Source organism: Peromyscus maniculatus, chromosome 15 (genome assembly GCF_049852395.1).
Source record: "Peromyscus maniculatus bairdii isolate BWxNUB_F1_BW_parent chromosome 15, HU_Pman_BW_mat_3.1, whole genome shotgun sequence".
In the NCBI taxonomy this organism is placed as follows: domain Eukaryota; kingdom Metazoa; phylum Chordata; class Mammalia; order Rodentia; family Cricetidae; genus Peromyscus; species Peromyscus maniculatus.
This window is the reverse complement of record NC_134866.1, coordinates 35,384,436-35,391,128: the sequence shown is the minus strand read 5'-3', so window position 1 is coordinate 35,391,128 and position 6,693 is coordinate 35,384,436. Positions and strand designations below refer to the sequence as shown.

The following is a 6,693-nucleotide window of genomic DNA, read 5'->3' as shown; positions in this document are numbered from 1 at the left end:
TCTTACCACCTGACTCCAGTTTTTCTTCTCCAGGAATTTAATGAGAATCCCTGGAAAACGCAGATTCAAATGATATGGCATATCCTGAAGGCACATCTAAAGAAGAAGAGGAACAAGAGGCAGAAGAAAGAGACTCTGGTTTAAAATTCCTACTGATAATCTAGAGAGTGAATGCTTGCAGGCAGGCTAACATAGCATCCCAGAGCTTTCCTGCTTGACTTATGAAAGCAGAGTGTTGGCTTTGGTGTCTGTTGCTCATCTGATGAACTGAGTGGGCCAACAATTAATCTTCAGTGGGCATGAGAAATATGAAGACAATAGCTAGCATTGTCATTTCAGTGTCCAGAGGGAACTTCTGTTCTTTTCTCCGGTAAAATTTAATGTCTTTCTTAAGGTGCCCGATCAGACCTTCTAAATGAAAACCTTTACCTCCCTTTAGTAATTGAATTGTCTGGTGGTTTAACATAGAAAAATGACTTTAGAAGGGCAAACTAGACTCAGTGTTATAGACTGAGATAGATCACAGTCTTGCAGGATTGTATGTCAGCAGATATACTTATGACTATCATTTTTCATGCTCTGCTATCAGAAGATGAGGTATTATGTAGGTTTGGGCACAAGGGAGGCAGTCTTGACTTTTTATTTTTAATTGTTGTTGCTGCATATGTTCTATTTTATTTTTATTAGCTGACGAAGATTGGACATCATCATAGGTTTTTTAAAATAAACAAAATGAATTATTTCTCTTTATTTTTAAAGAAAAGATACAAGGAAAGTTAGAAAAATTTAGAAAGTCTAGGAAAGGCTTTAGGGGGCCAGTTAGGGCTGAGAGCGTTGTTGAGTAGGCCAGTACATCCATGGAGAACAAGTCTTTTGGTCATTTAACATGGAACTGTTCATTTGCAGGCACAGAAAAGCAGCACATGCCAATTAAAGCCACCTCAGCTTTCATGAACACATACATAATTGGGTAGAACTCATTGTACAGCATGACTCTGCCAAAATGGTTTAGATTTCTGCCAGGGCTGCACCTCAGTTTACAGTCATAAGGTATTACCGACATCCTTCTGTACACAGCATTGTGTACCAGAAAGCGGTGATCCCACTTTCTGAGAGTCAGTGTGGTTTGAAGTAGTACATAATTTAATCTATCTGGAAGAAATGTTGTCCAAGTTACAGGGGGATGAGCTGTCCTAGCGTTTCATTGAGTAAATACAGTCACTCTTTAGTATCAAAATGTAGCCACACTGTTCCATATGGTGGGAACTTTATTTCAGGGTTCCTCTTCCAAATTCAAATCAAGTGCAGGTACTCGCCCAGTTTTCACAGTCCTCTATGTGAGAATATGTTTTAACAAAAATTTCTGCATTACATTTTCCTTTAAAATCTATTACAGTTTTTTCCTCTGTGTTTTCTTTAGATAGGAAAAGAAGGAAGGATATTTAATGAGACTTATAGTCCACAGCTAAACAGGAAGGGGAGTTTATTCAGCTGAGTATACCCAACAGGCTCTCAAATACTTATTTTCTGACTTTGTCCCACTTGGAAAGTTTTATTTATAAAAATGAATGGCCATAACTTAAAACCTGTAGAAAAGAAAAAAAATGTAGACAAAATAGTTCCTATCACGCAACATAAGAAATACTTAGTAGGTCTTACATACTAAAAAGCATGGCTAAAGACTCAGAATATCAGTAATCACTAACCCTATGAATAATCTAAGCAACCAATATGACCTGCTACCCAGAGAAACATCTGGATATCTAATGTTATAGTGAATCAGTAAGTTGATTTGCAGCCATTTCTCAATCTGTTCTATTACAATAGTCTCTTTTTTTTGGTGTCACATTTCATTACCTCTATTTTCTGACAAACTCTATAGTGACAAGTAGGTATATATATTTTTAAATCAGTAAATATAATATGGGTGTGGAAGCTTACAATTGCAATCTCAACACTTAGAAAGCTGACGTATGAAGATGGGCATGAGTTTGAGGAGAAAAATAAGGGAGGAAAGAAGGAAGGAAGGAAGGAAGGAAGGAAGGAAGGAAGGAAGGAAGGAAAGAAGGAAGGAAAGAAGGAAGGAAAGAAGGAAGGAAGGGAGATGGAGGGAAGGAGGAAGGGAGGGAGGAAGGAAGGAAGAAAAGGAAGGAGGGGGAGCAAAGCAGGGGAGAGAAATTAATCACAGGAGAATTAGCCAAAATTTCCAAAGAAAACTTTTGTTTGTTTAAGTATCCTTGCCAAGAATTAGATTAAAATTAACATAATGAATTATCAGCAAGTTATCAGAAGTAGAAAATACTATAGGTTGAGTACTCCCAATGCCAAAATATAAAATATGAAATATTGCAAAATCAAAACATTTTGAGTAAATGGCATGATGCCACAGATAGTAAATTCCACAAATGACCTCAATAGATCCAGAAAAATTCCAGAAATGATTAATAAAATTCAAAAACACAGTACAAAATTACCTTCTAGCAACGTGTCTATAAAACACAAATGCATTTTGTATTTAAACTTGGATATGACTCTCAAGATATCTCATCAATATCTACATATCTTTCCTAACCCTCAAACCTAAAATCTAAACCATTTCTGGTCTTAATCACTTCAAGTGGGGGATACTCAGCCCATGTCAGAATGATGACAGGAAAAAAAAAGATTATGGCTCCTTATGATGAATCAAGATTAATTAATTTGAACATAAATGAAAAGTGCAAGCACTCATTAGAAGGACAAAGCATCCTTATGCAGCAAAGTCCTTAATAGACAGGAACGATCATTAGAAGGCAAAGGGTTCATCGCAAAACATTTCAGAGTACGCTGGCATCTGATTCCCACCTCTGCCTAACTTACATAAAGGCTGGAGAGCATCTCCCACAGGGCCACCCAGGAGAACAAATTCAGCGGCGTGAGCTGAATGTGCTGAGAACTTGGAAGATCCATCTCTTGCTAGATTACAGAACTACATGTGGTGACTCTTTTATGGTGACTGCAGCCTTCTCCATAAAAAAAAATTAAACTTGGCTTCAAATTTTGCTGTTCAGAGACCGATTTCCAAAACACAGAAATCCAGTTCCTGATCAACTGAATAAACTCTGTATCTTTAGGCCTTCTCATAGAAAATAATACTGTTTATAATCAGTCATGGTATCTTAAGTAGTGCACCTGAGGTTTTTTAAGTGAAGTAGAGAGAAATCAAGGCAAAAGGGCGGTTGATATCAAATATTTAAAGACATAGGTAGGCTAAATGCTAACAAGGTCCTGACAGAGATGAAATGATCGGTCAAGATGCATGGGCAAGGGGTTAGCCTGAGAATGGCCTTCCTCTGAGTTCTCATCCACAGTAGGAGAGGAAGGAGAAACACAGAAGAGTTTCTTGTTCATTTTTCTGGTTTTGAAACAAGGGCTTGCTATGTAGTCCAGGCTGGTCCTGAATGACTGATCCAGCCTCTAGATTGCAGGTATCCTTTGAGGTTTTACATCAGAGGAAACATCCTGTCTTATAGGATGGCTTAAACCAGTGGTTCTCAAACCTCTGTCCTTGGCCCAGTTGCCTTGGCATCGTCTGTGAGCTGCTTAGAAACAACTAACAAGCAAAACAAACAAACAAATAAAACAAAACTAGATTTATGCCCCTTGGTCCTGATCTACTGAATCAGATTCTCTGGGGAGAAGGCTCCCCAAAACTATGACACAACACGTTTTCCATACAATTATTTATATTACTGTTTGAGAACAAATTTATTTTAGAACAGGAAATGATCACCTGCTGAGAGGAAGAGGGTTGGAGTTTGGGGGTTAGAGATTTATAGCAGTTGCCCAGAGGAATGTGGGATGGGAGTGAGAAATTAGTGAAAGCCTCGGATATCATGTGAAATTAGCATATCTTCCTGAATTCGAAGTCTTCCTGTGAGCTTGTCTCCAAGTTCTGTGGACAGTAATAAGATGTCTATGCTAAACTATATTCTGCTTCCCATTTGGGGGACTGTCTCCCAGGAATGACGCATTGATTATACCATAGAAATTTCTCATGACAATCATGCTCTGATTCAGTGAAAACGGAAGTCATTTAGCTTAGGACAAATGGAGAAGGACAATAAACCAGAGCAAAAGTCATCATGTCCAAAGTGAAGCTGTCGCCAGCTATGCTGCCCTGGAGAGGTGGTTCTACTTTAGATGATGTAGTATATAAAGGTGGACCCAGCATTCATTTGTTCAAACACAAAGGAGGGAAGGAAAACAGATACACACACAAAGCCACAACAGAAAACACATTGTGATGGAGGTGATAATGGCTGTATTGATGCTTAGCAGAGAAGAAAGAACAATCAATTCTAATTGAAGTAAACAAAAAAAATTCATGAAAGAAGAGAGCTAGAAAAAGGAAGGAGGAGAAGAAAGTCAATAGATGGATGGCCATAAAGGTAGCGTGAGGAAGCACACAGCCAAGCTAGGGGATGGAAATACCCTGGTGTAGATTTATAATGCTGAGACCATGGTGAGAGAAACAGTCTTTGTAGCTTGAAGATCAATTTTTCAGTAAGTTTCATTAGTCTGAAAATAATAGGGAAATATCACGCTATCATTTACTTTTCTCATTTTTCAATAGTTCATGAATATTAAATTTTGGGTAAGTGCCTCTTTCAGAACACTTCCTGACTGGAGTGTGATTTATTAAAGGAGTGTCCATCCCTCAGATTTTCCGTACTCCTAACATGGAAGATTATGGGCATGTCTGGGGTCACTTACAGAGGTTGCTTGCTGCTTTGAAAAGTATTGCTTCTCTGAGGCCAGAACTTAAATTGATTCCATCATAAGAAAGAACACACTGTAATAAATTTTTTATTAACCTTTTAAAAGTGGGCCAAGTTTTTATTCTCATAGTAAAATTCATATATTGAATCTCTGGCAACAAGCCCCCGCTAAGCACCCTTTTCCTGTCTTGGGTCATGTCTCAGAGGGCCTGAGTGAGCAGAAAGCAGCTGTCCTCTTGAATTTAAAAGCGTGTCTGGGCCCTTCAAGGCAGCACGGTTGTGCAGAGGTTCTGCATTTGCAGAAGAGAAGGCAAAGAGAGCATCCATTTCCCTTTGATCCAATTCATGTTTCCAGGACTAAGCAGCAGAAGGATCGATCACACTCTCATGCCTCCTTCCCTCTTCTGGAAAATGCTCATTTCCCAGTCATACATTACAGCATCTTGAAACCTTTGAAAGGAGGAGGCTGACAGGGCATCCGCACTGTGAGCACTGTGGTTTTAGCTAAGGAGTTGTATGCCAGGTGCACCAACCAACCTTGAAGATTTAGTCCAAAGAGCATCACTTTCCTGGGTTTTAAGTTCACATCTGGCGACTCACATGATTCGCCATGAAAATTCCCTTTTGGTCTTTTAAAGGATGTCTATGGTCTGTAAACACTAAAGAAGGGATGTTCTCCCCAAGGCACACACTTTTAGAACATACACTTTTTAACATGATATTTTATGGACTGGCTGCAAGCATTATTATGCTCTTACTTCTGGCTCTGTATAGAGAAAACAGCAAAGGATGAGGGTCCTAAATATGAGATAAAAGTCTGTGTAAAATCCCTCACTTGAAACACAGCCTGTATACCACAATTCCAGATTTCCAGGCTGGTGCAGGTCCCTTCTCTGATACCGTATTTCTAGAATGACAGTGTTTGATATTTAAGAATTGAGCTTGTAGATTGATCACATAGATATTTTCTTTGGAAACCTACCTCGATTTTCCTATATCAGTTCCTGCCTCCAGGTGCCTACCTGGAATGGAGTTCCTGCCCTGCTTACCCCAGATGGTGGACTGTAACCTGTAAGACAAACAAACCCTTTCCTCCCCAAGTTACGATTGGTCACAGTGTATTATCACAACAATAGATAGCAAACTAAGACATAGTCCATCACTGAGTGAAGAAACTCAAGCAGATCAGGGATCTGAAGGCAGGAAGAGATGCAGAGGAGCCTGTGGAGAAATGTTGTTACTAGTTGCTCTGCATGGCCCGCCCAGCCTGCTTTTTTATACAGCCCAGGACCACCTGCCAGTGGTGGCAGCGTTCACTATGGGGTGAGCCTTTCCACATCAATCACGAAAATGCATCCATAGACTTGCCCACAGGCTGATCTGATGGAAGCAATTCCTCAACTGAAGTTCCCTCTTCCAGATGACTAGTTTGTGTCACACTGACATTACTAACTAGATCACGAAGCATGAATCAACCTCTATTTACCTGCTCATTTTAACCCGGATGACTTGATTTCTCAAAAGAGATAATTAAAACCAAGGACAAGAGAAAAAATATTGGAGAAACCTATTCAATTGTTACATAAAATATCCTATCTGAGCCGGGCGGTGGTGGCGCACGCCTTTAATCCCAGCACTTGGGAGGCAGAGGCAGGCAGATCTCTGTGAGTTCGAGGCCAGCCTGGTCTACAGAATGAGATCCAGGAAAGGCACAAAGCTACACAGAGAAACCCTGTCTTGAAAAAAAAAATCCTATCTGAAAATGCAAGTGTCACTACTCAGAAAACTATCCATTCTTCTAGTCATCTTTTTGAATGCATACCACCTTCACAATTTGTACCTCCTTAAATGTTCCCCTTTATTACGCTCTTAATAATCAGAATTCATTTCTTCCCTAAGGTCTTCATGTCTTAGTTTCTCATTCAGATGGATT

The 6,693-nt window shown here is 39.5% G+C and overlaps 1 protein-coding gene and 1 long non-coding RNA gene across 5 annotated transcripts in view; one reads left to right on the top strand and one right to left on the bottom strand.

Annotated features, from left to right (window-relative positions):
* The window catches only part of LOC143268667 (uncharacterized), a 28,643-nt gene extending 25,467 nt beyond the window's left edge, over positions 1–3,176 (top strand). Inside the window, exon 2 of the long non-coding RNA XR_013044726.1 lies at positions 34–3,176. This is a non-coding gene — a long non-coding RNA (uncharacterized LOC143268667). The remainder of the gene's footprint in view (positions 1–33) is intronic.
* Ghr (growth hormone receptor) overlaps positions 1–6,693 on the bottom strand; it is a 249,801-nt gene that overhangs the window by 207,463 nt on the left and 35,645 nt on the right. The window lies entirely within an intron of this gene.